General features: G+C 37.5%; 1 protein-coding gene across 9 annotated transcripts in view; it reads right to left on the bottom strand.

The window, feature by feature from the left end:
- LRRC3B (leucine rich repeat containing 3B) overlaps positions 1 to 16,296 on the bottom strand; it is a 277,752-nt gene that overhangs the window by 237,903 nt on the left and 23,553 nt on the right. For 5 of the 9 annotated variants that reach the window (XM_054692856.1, XM_037525340.2, XM_054692866.1 and 2 more), the window contains exon 2: positions 7,604 to 7,677. The gene's annotated coding sequence lies outside the window, so the exon portion shown is untranslated. Of the gene's footprint in view, positions 1 to 7,603; positions 7,678 to 15,517; positions 15,587 to 16,296 lie in introns of all 9 variants that reach the window. The other 4 variants (XM_054692861.1, XM_054692864.1, XM_054692862.1 and 1 more) reach the window with 1 other exon arrangement.

The raw sequence follows: 16,296 nt of genomic DNA, 5'->3' as shown, positions 1-16,296 counted from the left end.
AGAGTGTTTTCTGAGTCTGTGAAAGAAAGCACATTCAAACTGAAAAAAAAAAAATAACTAAATGTATAAGCTATGAATATCAGTGTAAGATGCCCCAGGAATTATTGATGATTCAATATAAAAAAAATCACAATTTCATCCTAAAAGAAGAAAACAGTAGACCCAAGGGTGACAGTGCAACTCAAGTTTTTTTCAATCTATCTAGCACCTCCCAACCAATAGCACATTCCCTCAGATACTTATGTCTTTTGATGCCACATAAGTGGTTTCATTCAAAGCTCCTCTGAAAAATGACCCAGTTAATAGGTACCTATGCATTTATGAAGTTCTGATGGGCACTTCTTTCTCAGAACTAACCGAGAATACAGATATCACGTAACAAGGAATAGAGAATGGCTGACAGAACGGAACAAGAAAATCAATTAATACAAGTCATTCAATACCAATTCAGAGGTATGTCTAGGATGGTGGGGACCAAACTAATTCAGTGGATTTGGCCTCTCACTCCTTTTCCAGTGAAAATCCTTCAATTCACCAAAATGAGATGTCAAAAATCAAACCTGAGCTGATAGTAAAAACCTTCCAAATCAAACTAAACTCTTGAGCCTTGGGGATTAAACTGGTATTGAAGCATAGGACAAACTGACAATATAATTTACACAATGCCTGGCCAAAAAAAAAAAAAATTGTTACATTTTCTGGATGTCACTCCATGCTTCCCTCCAGCAGTTCTCTCTTGTACATTTACTCTACTGAAGATGCAACGGGACCTTTGGGACTGCCAACATAGTCTCTAAAGTATAACCATGGGTCCTTTTTCATCAAAAGAAATAGTACAGTGTCTCAAAGATTCTCAGTATCCAAGCACTAACTTTCATTCTCCCTGCCATGGATCAAAAAGATATTAAAAAGCTACTCTAATTAGAAAGCCAGTTTCCCTCAAAACAAAGATAAATTAAAAATACAAGTAACCATCCATTTTATGTCTTGTAGAATATAAATGGCACATCTACTCTGGATCTCCACTAGTATATTAAAACATGCCTTTTCCCTGAAATCCTAAGTGGACACTGAATTTTTTCTTTTTTTTTTATTGTTACAATCTAACTTTATTTTATTTTTTTATAATAAATTTTATTTTTATATTCCCCATACAATTGCAACCCCCTTATTTTGACCCCAATCCCTCCCCTCCTGCCCCCTACTCCCCATAGAGTGTCTCTGGTTCATAGATTTTTGTTGATTTTGATTTTCACTTTCTTATAGTTATTCATTTTCCTGGTCCCTTATTTAAGTTTTCTAGATTCCTGCTATGAGTGAGACCATCCGGTATTTTTCTTTTTCTTTCTGGCTTATTTCGCTGAGCATGATCCCTTCCAGCGCCATCCATGTTGCTGCAAATTGTATGTGTTTATCTTTTTTGAATTCTGAGTAATATTCCATGAATTTTCAAAGAGGGCCCCTTTAAGCTTTCTTTCCTTCTTTCTCTCCAAATAGTGCTATTGACTTTGTCATGCAGTTTTCTGAATAAAAGCCCCTAAATTCCCAGGCAACAAAGAATGACAGTGATTCAGGATATTGTCTGTCTGCTGTAGTCTTAAAATTATCAGCAGGACACCAGGATGAACATTAGGCAGGGTCCTTACTCTAACATACAAGTGAAGCAAATGTTCATATATTTGCTGAGTCCTCCTTATTACAGACCTGTTACGTACTTGGCACTGGAGAAATAATTGTACACAAAAAATAGACATGGTCTCTTTTCTCATTGAGATTGCTATTTAGTGGGGAAAACCTATCACAAATGATTGTATCACATTAATGTATATCTAAACTAAGACATATAATGAAAGTAGTAGAATTTCTAATATAGTTTTATTCACAAGTATAGTAAAGATATGATAAGCTATGATATGATAGATATGATAAGCTCAGAAGGGCATTTGGAAGCACTTTCCTGAATAAGTAACTTAAGCTGAGATCAAAGGATATATAGGATTTATACAGGCAAGAGGACATAAGATGGACAGAAGTGATAGACTATTTAAAGGTTATATGGTAGAAAGGTTTCAAGGTGTCAAGGTTTCATAGGCCATGTTAAAGATTTTATTCTTTATTTAGATTAAGGATGAAAATGGGAATGTTTTGAAGACTAGGAAATCCCTGAAGGAGAGAGTCCAGATTTGATAGAAGAATCCCAGATTATAGGCTATCAGTACAATCTAAACATGACATTATGGTAGCTTTGTCTAGAATAGTGGCCAAGGACATAAACAGACATTGACATGTATAAGAGATATTCTGGAGGCAAAACTTGGCAGTGCATGGGGAGAAAATGGATTATGTTGGGTAAAGCATGTCAGGGAGGTAGAGGAAGACATTAGGGAACCTCCTAGTCTTCTGACATACTCATTTAATTCTCTACTTAACCAAAGAATTCTGGAGAATGAGATGGTTCTAGGGTGACCATGAGTTTAGTTTGGGACTTGTAAATTAACCAACCTAGAGTAACCCAGGTGAATAAATTGAGCGGGCAAATAGGATAGATATAGGTAGGAGTCTGGCCTTCAGAGGAGAATTTTGCCATGGAGATGACCCTTTGGAAGTTAGATTATTGGAGATAATGGATATAACTGATAATATTGCCCTGGAGAAGCACAGAGGATGAGAAGAGGAAGGAATCTAAAACACAGCATTGAGGAATTCCGATATTCAGAGTGCCAGATGAGGAAGATGAGCTCAAAGACACTGTGAGCAAGCAATTCAGAGTTAGGCAGAAAATCAGTCAAATTAGTATTCTAAGAAAGTGTAGGATGAGAATTTTTAAAAATTAAATTTGTATTGAGGTAACATTGGTTAACAACATTCTATAGGTTTCAAGCCTACAACAATGTGGAAATATGCTAGCAGAGTCTTCCCCTTGGACATAGGTGACCACCATTAAAAGAATGGTCATTTAATACATGGTTCCTCACTGTCTGATATAAAGACTGCATTAGGTTCACCTGGATTAAAGTTCCAGCTATCAAGCCTTTTAAGTACACCCCACCCCAGTCCCACCACCACCTCCTATCAAAATTAAACTTCAGTTATTTAAAGTAGAGTCTGCTGACTCTGTTTTAATAAATTTTCACTTGTTCTGTTTTCTCTGTATGCTCTAGTTAAACTTCCTTTTGCACACTGAAGTTTGAAAACCATTGATGTAGCAGGACTCAATTAATTCTTACTGAACTGACTTGAAAGAGTACCGCATTTGGGGTGCATCTGCTAGTAAAGATTAATTTATCTTGTCATGAAAACCACAAATCTGAGGACACAATACAACCCAGTTAACTAACAGGGACAAGGGAGTACAGAGATTCCTTTCTGAGAAAGATGTTAAGTGTTTTTCTAAGAGGGATGACAGGGCAAAATAAGCACTGCCCCTGGCTGATTTTAGCTATTTGTTCCCCTGGCCCCACCAGGCATTTCTTCAAGAAGGTGAGGATTTACCACCTGCATCTACTGGTAAACTGTTTCTGCCTTTTTATGGAATCTCCCTTCCCAGGCAGAGGATAGAAATGGCCTCTGAAAATGATTACAGATTGCTATGATTCCATCTGGTGGTAGATGCCAAGAGTCGTGATTGAAAGCAACATTCTTAGCCACAGGACATGCCCCCTGCAGCGCTCCTGTAGATTTTCCAAAATGCATCATCGGGTCGCCGGTGCAGCAGCAACTACGAGACATATTCTGCTACAGCAAAGCAGCCTCCCAACCTATGACTCAGGAGAAAGTGCCTGTTCTTCCCTGACCTTTGTCCTAGAAACTACAAAGGTTATTGTAGTTTTTCCAGTTGCTTCTCATTTATAAAGCATCTTTGACATACTTTGTAAAATGGGTCATAAATGGTGTGAGGGTGTGAAAAGTTGTGTGGTTTCCCATTCCCTGGCACAAAGGGATTGTGAAGCCAGAGTTGCAATAGGAGAGAAAACATTGCAATTGGTAGGGCCAGATCTTGTTTTTCAAGAGCCTGGGTACAAACCCGGACTTCCTGGGACACTGACAAGTGGCATCATCAATCACCCATTTTGACGCAATTGCTCAAAGAGCTTGATCTCCAACCAGAGAATGACAGGCTTGAGGTTTAAGACTCACCCAAGTGCTTCTCCCCCTCCGCAGGGCTCACCCTTTTCCGTGTATCAACTGGATATGCCCTCCTACTGATTGGCAGGGCACAAAGAACACCAAGGAAGCACTGACCCATACAGACCTTGTCATTCACATTAGACAGGCATGTGGTCCTAGGGACCTCTGGCTGGGGACAGGGCAGAAGAGCAGCTTACTCTTGCTAGCAGTCCAGCACTCTATCTAAATGCTTCTGTGGCATATTAACTGAGAATAGCCCATGCTGCCCACTGCCTCGTGGGTGAATGCATCATTTTTATGGTACATGGAAGGGTCCGTTTTCATTTGAGCCTTTGCATTCAAAAAGAATTCATTACTTCTAAGAACCAAAGTGCTTAGATCAGGACTTCCAACCAGCCTATGAAATCTAATCCGAATCAACAAAAATGTATTGATTATTTATTATGGTCAAATAGAGGGGATATTCTGATTCTTAAAATACTGTGAACCTCAAAAATCACATGGAAGTCTTAATAAAACAGAATGTTGTGCTCACCCCAGAGGTTCTGATTCAGCACTTCTGACATAAGACCAAGAAATGGCATGTTTAACAAATTTCCAGGGGATACTGATACTGCTGGTCTATGAACCATAGTTTGAGGATGAATGCCATGGAGATCTAAGACACAGCCCTTGATTCAGAAGGTTTAGTATAAGATATAATTAATTCAAATGAAAAATAGTCTATATGCCAAGCATGTACTAGGTGGTCAATAAATAGTTGTTGAGTAGATGAATAAATAAATGAAAATATGAATTGACTATAGTATTTAAGAATGTAGAAGGAGGGATTTATCCTGGCTATGAAGTGTGCCAAATGAAGAACCATCAAGGGAGGATCTTGATGCTGTGAAGGTCAAACAGGATTTGTACAGAGAAATTGCTGGCAAGAGAGGTTTCCAAGTTAAGACAGGAGCATGGCTAAGGTAGAGCAGGGAAAAGAGATATACATGATGGGGAGTGGTGAACACCCCCAGTGGGTGTGTATATTACACATGACCTTGAACCTTGCCTCTCCCATCTAAGTTACTTTGCTACTCATTCTACTTCTACCTCCTTCCTAGGCAGTTTCTACTTCTTGCACTGCTTTCTTTCTCTCCCCTCACTGCCCTTTCATCTTGGGGATAATCTGAATATCCCTTATTTGAAGAGCTTTTGGGACAGTGGCAGATCATTTGGGAGCCACCATCACATCCCCTCAAGCCACCTCTTATTTCTGGGTAGCTGTAGGTTTCCATGGACAAGATGCATTCACATGATGAAGACCCACATCACTTATGTTCTACAATTTCTCTATACTTTTCTGTCACAGGGCTTCCTCCAAAGTTCAGGATTGTATCATCTCATGTGAACAAGCAACCAGAGAAAAGGTGGTTCACGTTCTTGGAGGTCACCATTAAACAATGGGGAGAGGATTCAGGGAATGCTTGACCTAAAATCTTGTCCTTTGGAGGTAGAGTTCCTGCAGAGACTGTGATGGGACTGAATCCAATCACCCCACGGTGGCCATGTCAGTAATTCACCTTTTATTATTGTTGTTATTGTTAGCTTATTCTTTTCCCTTTGGTCATTTTACTTCTACCTCAGTCCTAGATTTTAGGATCATTTCCCTAATATGCTATCACCATCCAGATATTTGTCTCAGAAACCCAAACTGATATGTGACCCTTGCAGAAAACACACAGCACAATCCTAGCTGTGCTTCCCTTGAATACTTGTTTGAGGTGGCAGGTGAAATTTCAAGAGCAATGGTGCTAGACCACAGTGGGTTTGCAAGTTGCTGAACATGGGTTAACAAGTTTCCCTTGAGACTATAAACACATTAAAGCAATGATGACAGATCAGGTTGTTTTCAATCTGAGGGACAAATTTACTAATTCAAAATTGATTCTTAATTTCTGTGATTTTGATCTTGTAATTTTTAATGAGACACCTTTAGAGTAATCCAGACATTCTAAATTGTCCTTCAAAGACATCCAAATATCAGTCTTATGATATTAGAAAGTGAGATATAAACCCCGGCATTGCACTTGAGTTGACAAACTTATTAACTTGTAAGACAAAGCTCCTGGAACAGAAAGCCAAGCATGTCCTCAGCTGGGGGTTGAAACCAACAAAAGAGGATCACAGGAAAGGCTCGTAGCTTCAACTAGGATCCACTCCAAGCATCTGATTCAAGTTAGAAAATGGATTTTCTGGACTCTATTTGGGTGTGATTTTTTTTCTCACAAAAGCAGCAGGAGAATTCCATAACTGCTTTTCAAGAGGATGATAGCAGAGGTTTTTCACAGAGGGAAAATGAATGGTCACCAGCATGAATATTCCATCATTCACTCCCCAGGCGATAGGAGATCAGCATATACAAATTACACTGACGTGGTGCCAAGAGGAAGCTGCCCACAGTTTGCAGGTAGGGGGTTCCGGAGAAGCACTTGAAATTCCAACCACCACATGGTATGATTCGAAGACAGCTGGAAACCTCCATAGGCATTTGAGGGTTGAAAAAAAGCAATCTGAATTTCAGGTGTCTTTACTTTTTGCTAACATCAGGAAAGCTACTGATTGAGAAATAACTTTATATCAGGCTAAGGTCTGATCTGAGTCGTGTATCTCAGTGACAGCCTGAATTCCTTCCCTCTTTTGTTAGTATTCTCAGGATTCTCTTCTCCCTCCACATCCCACCCCAGTAAGATCTTTTAATATGACCTGGTAGGAAAAAGAGGAAAGAAATCATAAAACGAAAGAATGAAAGCTGAATGGATGGAAAAGAAGGTGTTGAAAAGGTTACAAAACATCTTTGCCTGACATAAAAATCCCAGTTATCTCAATACAAATAATTTAGTCATCATTCTCTCCACTGAATATTTGTAAAGAATTTTATATTTCCTAACTTTCACACACATTATATCAATTGATCCTAATAACTATTCAGTAGAAATGGATAGTTTAGATATCTTTAACCCTGTGTGAAGAAAGAAACAGTGTTTCAAAGAGTTAAATTACTTACCAAAGTCTTAAGACTGACTAGTGACTTGAGACCAAAATCTAGGACACAGGACTCTCAGTCTAGCGTTTTCTCAGCTACACGGTCCCTCCCAAACCAAATGGGAGATGGGTCTTTACTTGCATCAATTCCTAGCAAGGCCTCCTCTTTCGAAGGTAAGAGACTCGATGCCCTAGATTGTAGGGGAGAAACACACACACACACACACACACACACTCACACCCCTTTCTTTTTCCTTTCTACCATTATGCCCAATTGTATCGATGAGGAAGTAAGCTGACCTTCCAGTAGGATCAGGAGGAGGGGGGATGATAAGGGGCAGGGGTGATGAAACAAACAAAAAAAAAGAGACTTGATGCCCTGAAGTGGGTTCTGTGGCTGACTGGAGGTTTCTCTCTCCTTTCAGAACCAGCTCTTGTTCAGACCACCTACCTCTGAATCTGGTTCCTCCACTTGCTAGTTGTATGGTGGTGGAAAATTACTGTCCTGAGTCATACTTTTTCCATCTGTAAAACAGAAATAAATACAATAACCCTTTCCTTATAAGATAGAAGAACCAAATGAAAATGAAAGTAAGTCATCCTAACATAAAGCTTGGTATTTAGTGGGTGCCGGCAAAAATGAGTTGCTCTGCTGCTGCTTCTGATCACAGTGATGCTGGTTGCTATTGTAAAACCCAACAGGGGCCAGGAGTCTGAAACAGCCTGTGGCTGAGGCAAACTTACTTTGACAGCACATGCCTCCTTTTTGGGTTATCTTTCACACAAACACACTTATTCAAGCTTTCATGTAATTCAAATTTACCTATTAGTATTTTTTAAATGGGGCCATAATACTTAGTCCCAAACACCACACATGGTATGATTCTTTTTAAGCTCAAAAACAATGTTTAAATATATAGGGAAAACACACACATATATATTTTTTATATATACATACACACATATATTTTAAATAGTGGAAACAATAAACATAAACAAAATAGTGATTACTTCTGCAAGATAATAGGAAAATATGAAGAAGAAACACACAGGTAAATTTAAGTTGTTAGTGAAATAGTTTTAGGGTTTAGTGTGTCTTATGGATACTCACTATACCATTAAATAAAGACATAACTAATGTTGTAAGTGTTTCACTATTGATTGTGGGCAATCATTAATTTATCCCAAAGCTTCAGGTCTAAAATATTAATATTCAAATTAAGCAACACAAAATCAGTTCAACATAATTGAACATATTTTTCAAAAAAATTTAGAAGACATATGGATGGAAGTATACATTTATAGAGAACGTTAGTACTTAGAGGACTTTAATATTCTTAAGAAACTTGAAACACATGCCCTGGGCACCTCTGTGTTCTAATTCAAGGACCATGTCACCCACGCTGACTCTGTCCATCTCAACGATGTCATGGCAGGGACTACACTTCCACAGTCAGGTTTCAAAACACTGCTAAAAATTTGCCCACTTAGTAAAGACATTATGTGAATACTGAGATTCAAACCTCGTATTTCTAAACATTCAAGACACCATATTTACTTTGTGGGCATCAGATGCTTTAGCTCAGTTCCTCTTAAATTTAAAGGCTAAAATAATGTCAGCAAAATACAAATGAGGCTAGTGAGGAGGCAAAAAGCACTAGGGTTCTATAGTTATCCAAAGCCCCAGGTAATGACAGCAAAGTGAACACCTCATCTGAATTGAGTTCATTTATTAAGCTTGAGATGAGGATCAATGCTATAAATTTCTCATTAAATATTAAATCACAGCTCTCACATCCAAACAAATTAGCCTAGTTATTGCTGATGCCAATGAAACACCATCTAAGCTCTAACTTGAAAGGTGTAATGGTGAGCTTTCCCAAGAACAGGAAAGCAAAACTTCCCTTTCTCCAGTCTCAGAATCATTTCACAAGTGAATTCTGTTATCTTATCAGGATCACTGAATTTCTTGTGGCCAGAAATAACTGGGCTTGTTTTGCCTACTTTTCCAAATGTCACCCACTTCTGAGAGCCTTCCTTCTTAGTCCTCAGGAGGCTAAAGGCTTGTGAGAGCACTACTCAAAGGACAGATGACTAGTCCTCAAACAACTGTGGTAAGAAAAAGAGTGTGATTAAAGAAAGCTGAGATGGTAAGGATAGATGTCAAGGTCACAGGCAACCAAGAGCCACAACAGCCAGTGTGAAAGCCGCAGGAGCAACAGCAGCAGGGAGGCTGATCGCCATCACAGAAGAGTCTGACTTGTTCTCCATTGCCACATGGCCAATGAGAAATGATACCAGGAGCCTGTGTAGAAAGAAACCATGATTGTTTGGAAGTCTTTCCATCACGGACAAGTAGAATAGAGTGGAAGTTATAATACAGTAAGATAGATGGCGGTTCAAATATGGATGCTACTATAGGAAAAAGGACCGGCCCCCATTACTTCACTAGCTGTGAGGATTTTGGCAAATCATTTTGATAAACCTCCATTAACCTCAGTATCCTCATCCACAAAATTAACTAATACCTACCCTTAGTGTTGCTGAGACAACTGAATGGAGACAATGTATGCTGAACAGAGGTTTAGATAAAAGTTATTTTAGGAGATACATTACTGTAACTGATTACCATGCTAGAGAAGTTAATAAATATTTCCAAAAAGCTGGTAAATTATTTTTCTTTTCCATTCTGCATGATATTCCAAGGATCTGTGCTAATATGTATCAACCCTTTAGATAGTGAACAATGATTTAATTAGAATGTACCTCAAAAATAAGGTATACACCATGTAATTTCACTCATTTGTGGAATATAAACAAACAAGCAGATGAACAAAATAAAACAAACGTTTAGACTACAAGACCAATTAGTTTCTACCAGACAGGAAAAAGAGAGGAGGGTTAATAGGGTAAAAGAGGTGAACTATATGGTGAAGAATAGGGTTGGGCATTTAGTGGTGAGTTTATTGCAGTGTGTGTGTGTGTTCATTTTTAATTAAACTTATATAATGTAATGCAATGTTACATCAATAAAACTAAAAAAACTTATTTGTATTCATTTACTTCGGAAAGTCTGCATTTTTAAACTACTCTGGGTTATTCTGAGACTGATACATTTTCGAGGAAAATAATTTTGAGAAAAAAATAAAAATATTATTAATTATGATCTCCTACATTTGAAAAGCAGGAAAAGATTTTTAATTACTTCAACAGCTCCTGACTATGCAGTATAGATTGACATTCCTAAGGAGAGCACTGTAAGTGAATATAAACTAGTTCAGGATACACTATTTGTAAGAGAGGAAATTTCCCCTCCTATACCTAGTTCTTTAAGGAATCTGGGACAGGTCACATTTCTGTGTGGTTTTCCATAAAACAGTGAAATAAATGAAGGTAATCTGCAGTCAGCAAAATACCTACATAGTGGTCTTGGTATAAAACCATATTTGTAGAGGTTTGAATCTATAAACCTTAAAATAAATAAAAGTAATGTAAACAAACCTTACTTCAATAAACATAATTGGAGGGGAAAATGCCTACAAAACAGTCTATTTGGAAAACAACAAAGAACAGCTTCCAGCCTTGATTTACAGCTCTAGGATGCACCCAGAGGAAGGGTAATGTTTTCAATGCTGGGAATGGCCAAGCGATATCTTCAGCTTAATGTCCTATTTGTTTACATTTAAATGGATCTAAACTTACTGAGAGATGGGACTAGCTGCCACAGATGACCTGGTATATTTATATAATTGGGTTGGGATGACAGCCACAGTTCTCAACTAGTCTCTTTTTTTGTATTCTGCTAAACCAGTGATTTTTGACTTAAGATTTTCGCTTAAGGAAAAGTCAAACATTATAAGTTAGTTTCAGTAGATCTAGAACTTCACTCAGAATTTTTTCATAGTAAGGTTGTGGAAAACAAATTTTAAAATCAGCTTTCTTTGCTTTCTCTGGAATTATATAACCTCAGAAGAGTAACATTGATGCTGTTGCGCTGTCCCAAAGCTCCAAAAAGATTGTGGAAAAGATTCACTGCACTCTAACAAGCTATCCCATCCTAGGATTTTCTGGGATGTGATTGGTGGATCTAAATCTGCCACAAGTCCAGAAGACACCCCTGTCCAAACAGAATCTTGCCCATTCTGACCAAAATGCAGAGAGATGAGACTAAACTGAAGTTGCCCAGAGCAATAAATGATGCTTATTGCCTGTTTACTGACTTAATTTCATTATGCAGTGGCATTACAACTAAATTAATGATTTATGCATTTTCATAATACTGTTATAAACTTGGATCATTGGTTTAAATTGGGATTCATGCTCAAGTGGAAAACCAGCAATAACCCAAATGAAACTAATTAATTATTATTTAGTTAATAAAATTCAGTTAAAAAACTTTCAAAAGTCAGGTCTTTTTTGGCAAGAACAAGAGAAACAACTGCTGAAATTACTGTACTATATCAAGCTACCTCTGCTACAAATTCACATTTTTAGGAGCATGAACTATAATTTTAAGATCCCTCAAATGAAGGCATCTCCAAGAAGAAATGTCTATAAGACATGAAGTGTCTGAGCAGAATTTATCTCCACATTCAGAATGCAGAGAACAATTTCCGCCCCCGCCCACTGCAAACCCCAAATTTTGAAGCATATTGCTTCATAGCTTGAGATAAATATACCCAATTAATGTGATTGAATCAAACATTTAAACTCATTATAAGCAAATCATTTGTGGAAATTCCTTATTATTTATGGCTTCACATGTTAGAGTGTACTTGGCTAGGTCATTAGATCTACTCCAATGCATATTACTGCTCTGTGCTGTCTTGCCAGGCTTTCTTCTTTCATTTCCAGTGCTACAGACATTCATGAATCTCTCCTAGGAAGCCATTTGGACTTATCTGATCTTACTTTCTCCCAGGATTCATAAGGAAGCATTAAGGAGGAGATACACTGCCATTACAAAGATGTAATTTGAAAACTTAAAAACAAAACAAAAGAAATCAAATTACCTACTTCTGTACTCTTAAAGGTATGTATCTCAAGGAAAATGAAAGTATCTACCAACATTAAATATAAGGAATTACTATGCAGCATGCATGATCAATTCTCTAACTTCCTCATGTCACGAGAAGAAAAAATCAGCATATTTATTTGGACACAAGTTTTGAGGATTTTTCAGTTTTACCATATCAAATGTTTTATATTTCCAGCATTTCTATTTCTGATAGTTCAAATCAGACTTTTTTCTGCATTTCAAGACTTGGATCAAAAATCCAAAATTCCAAGAATATCTTATAATAGGCAACCAAGAAATGCTAAAATGTATTTCCTTTATAATGAATCATTCCTTAATATGGCTCAGCACTTTAAATGTCTCAATATCTGATATATATGGTATCACTGCACCTCCTCTCGAAAAGGAAGCCAAAACTTGGAGAGATTGAATAGTCAGTCCAAGGTTGAGAGCTAATAGGTGGCAGAGCTGAAACAACACCTAGACCAGAACTGACTCAAATTTGTCTGCATTATCCTTAATTGGATAGAGTTGTCTCAGTACACATAACTACTTTTTAGAACTACTAGGTTACAAGTGACAAAAATCCAGTTTGAACTACTTTAAACAAGAGAATTTATTTATCCCCATTAACAAGTCCTAACAGGAAACTTTGGGACTGCTTTAAAAGTAATTGAAATAATGGAACTGAACAAAATCAACGTTAGTTCCCTCTCTCCATGCTGTGAAGGGCATGGTTCCAGAAAATCACTGTCTTATATTATAGCCTTGGGATATAAGACCCTCATAGACCAGTTGCTGGTGAAGAATTCTTTAGGCTTGGGTTTCTTAACAGCAACTATATTGGCATATTGGATTGAAATATTCTTTGTTGTAAGGTTCCTGGACATTGTGGGATGCTGATCACTGACCTCTATCCACTAAATGCTAATAGCATCCCCCAATCCTAACAATCACAGATATGTCCAGACATTGTCAAATGTCCCCTGTGGGGTCACAAAATCTCCTGCTGCTTTTAAAAGAACTATGGTTACCCTGGTTGATTTAAACATTCACCCTTGCACCATTCTGGTGGCTGGGAAAATGGAGTCATTTAAAAATATGGCAAATTCAATTCAGACCATATGATCAGAGTTGCAGAGGGAGGAAAATGCATGAAAAGGAAGGAGGCACAGCATACACATGGCCACTCGGAATCATGGAGACTGAGCTCTCCCATTTTGTGTCGATTCCAGACATATTATAGCAAGAAATCAAAGTATGAGAGCTTCTTTCAAATGAGCTTTCCAATGAAGCCTGATGAATCTTTTATAGCCAAATGCCACATCTTCCATTGCATGCAATATGATTTTCTAAATTTCAACAGAGATTTGATGGAATATTTATATATTCATCTTCCTCAACCTCCATATTCTAAGCACATTTTGTGAAAGGACAGCAGATCCACTTGTTCAGGGCACAAGATAATAATAATAGCCAACACATATTGAGCATCTACTAAAATATCAGGTACTGATCTAAGCATTTTTCATTCCGCTCATTTAATCCTCACAATGGTCCTATGAAATAGGCATGATTGTTATCCTCATCTTACAGAAAAAGGAAAAAAATCCTAGAGAAGTTATTTGCCTGAGGTTATCTAGCTGGGATTTTAAAACATGTCTGTTCAATATTAAAGCTGATGATCTTATCCACAAATACCACACATGGATTTGCAGGAATGAAAACTAAAGAGCCCCAAAGAAACAACACAAGTAAATGCTGTTCTTCTTTTCCCTTTTCACCAGTTGTTTTCCCCAAATTACGTACACCCCACTCCTCATCCCTTCTCACATTCTTCTTTTAAAAATAAAGAAAAAGCCACTGAGACATTTTTCAAAAATAAGTTGCTAATAAGTAGTGACAATCAATTTGTTAAAAACAAAATACCGCGAAGGATAGGTGAGGGTTAATCAGCATTCATTCCTATTCAATTATGGCCCATTTTTAGTTGATGTTTATGAAACAGGAGGGCAAAAGGTAGGCCAGGTAATACTCTGAAATACAAGGCCCAGGGGATGAGCATTACGGCAGGCAGAACTCTTTTATAGAAATTAGAGAAAATGGTTGCAGATCACAAGTGTTTCAGAATGTTACAAGGAAATCTCGACAAATCAGAGTCTAGGAGAGTTTATCAACATCAACAAGATCATGGAAAGGAAGCTCTGAATCTTGGGAAAGTTCCCAAAGAGGATTTCCTGCTTTGGACAGGAAGCTCTGAGTAGAAATGGGAGTCGAGAGAGACCTATTAGTGTTTCCAACTCTGCTCCTACAATTTAATCATTCATCCCTTAGGGCTCAGATTGCTCAACTGTCAAAGTGTATGTTACATTGCCCCCAGGATCACTTCCCTTGGTACATTCGATGGTGCAGTGTTGACACTGTGGTGTTGGTGCCAAAGAACATCTCAATCCTACTTGATCTAATCCAAAGACAAACACTTCACTAGGCAACTCAAATTCAGCCTGGTCAACTGTATATATAACTCAGCACTCCCTCTTCATAGAATAAGCTTTTTAATAGTGGTGCCCCTCTCCACAGCTCATCATTCACTGCATTGATGTTTCATCCATCACAAGAATTGCAGCTGCATGGCCTGAGCTTAACCTTTCTCATATATTTAATTAGTTATCATCTTATTCTTGAAACTAGACATGGAAACCATCTTGGGCCATATGGCTCACATCATTACCTTGTATCTTTTGGCATAGTTCCTGGTCCTGCCAATGCCTGTGGTCTCTTCGATTCGCCCTAAATTGGACTATGATGAGCTGGGATCCCCCTCTCAAGTATTTCCCAATATGATTTAAGTTTGTTTTACAGTCTTCAAAGCAACCTCAACACAAGAATACAATTCAATATAAAGCCTAGGGCCTTCTAATGATATACCTCAGTATGCCCAATAGTCAGGTAATTACCTGTAGTCCAAAAAACTGAAGAGCCTCTAAGGTCCTTTCCAGTTATCAATACTAAGCATGCTACAGCACTGGTATTAAACATATAACATACAGTCATATAGACTTGCTGTGCAAGAGTAGCAATTAAAAGGCCTAGAACATGAGTAGAACTTCAAAAATAGTGTTTCATGAGAGGCAAAATGGTTAGACTTCCTACCCATAAGTGACCACATGATACTACTATCAGTAATCAAAAGACAGGTATGAAGTCCCATGTATTATATAGCTCACATCTCTCCTAAGGCATCTATCTAAGTGAGTTAGAGAACAATGGGGAAATGCCAAGAACTTTCTCCATTTCCCCCTAAATGAGTGGAGCCCACATGTATTTTCCTTGTGACGTGTTACTCACCATGACTAACACTTCACTGAGCCTTCTCTTATACTTCAGATTGTGGGGGGTGGGGATGTGATGAGATGCCTTTGAAGAAACATATCAGAACAATTAAATACAAATTATACACCTCCTCACAGGGCAAATCCTTATCCTAAAAATGAAAACTCTTTTGAAGCTATTCTTTGGGACATACTTTCAGTTTATTAATTACATTTTTAAAATTTTTTTCATTTAAAATTGTACTTTACATTTGAAAAGAAAAAGTTAAGTTATTACCCAGCTTAATGATTAGTGCCTCTAGAAGGCTTCATGATAAACACTTTGGAATTTTTCCAAAGACCAAAATGACCCACAAAATTTTACGACCATGGAAAGTGTTTACACACTATGCCAAGAGCTTAGGGGAAATTCTAAAAAAAGAGAGATTTCAAAGATATTTTCACCAGTAACATCAGTTGTAATAAGTTTATTATGGTCTCTCCTGATAAATATTTTGAAGGTGTTAATACTCATTAAGAAGTACAACAACTACTTCTGGCTACTATGTTGCCTTTTTGTTTACTATTTCTTATCGAGCCAGCACTCATTTATGCATCTCTATTCAACTTTATTTCATAAAAAAAAGAATTTATAAGAAAACATTAAAATACACACGATATATCGAAAACTAAAAGTGAAGTCAAAGAATAATTAAAAGACATATCAGAATCACAACAAAGGTGAGGAGGAAGTTTATTGTTTTTGTTTTTTAGGAATCAAGTTTAAAATGCACATTCTAGGGTGAACTTATAACC

This window comes from Talpa occidentalis, unplaced genomic scaffold, assembly GCF_014898055.3.
Source record: "Talpa occidentalis isolate TD23 unplaced genomic scaffold, MPIMG_talOcc4v2.1 talOcc4.10, whole genome shotgun sequence".
In the NCBI taxonomy this organism is placed as follows: domain Eukaryota; kingdom Metazoa; phylum Chordata; class Mammalia; order Eulipotyphla; family Talpidae; genus Talpa; species Talpa occidentalis.
Note: the sequence above shows the minus strand (reverse complement) of the source record. Positions and strands in the feature narration are given on the sequence as shown.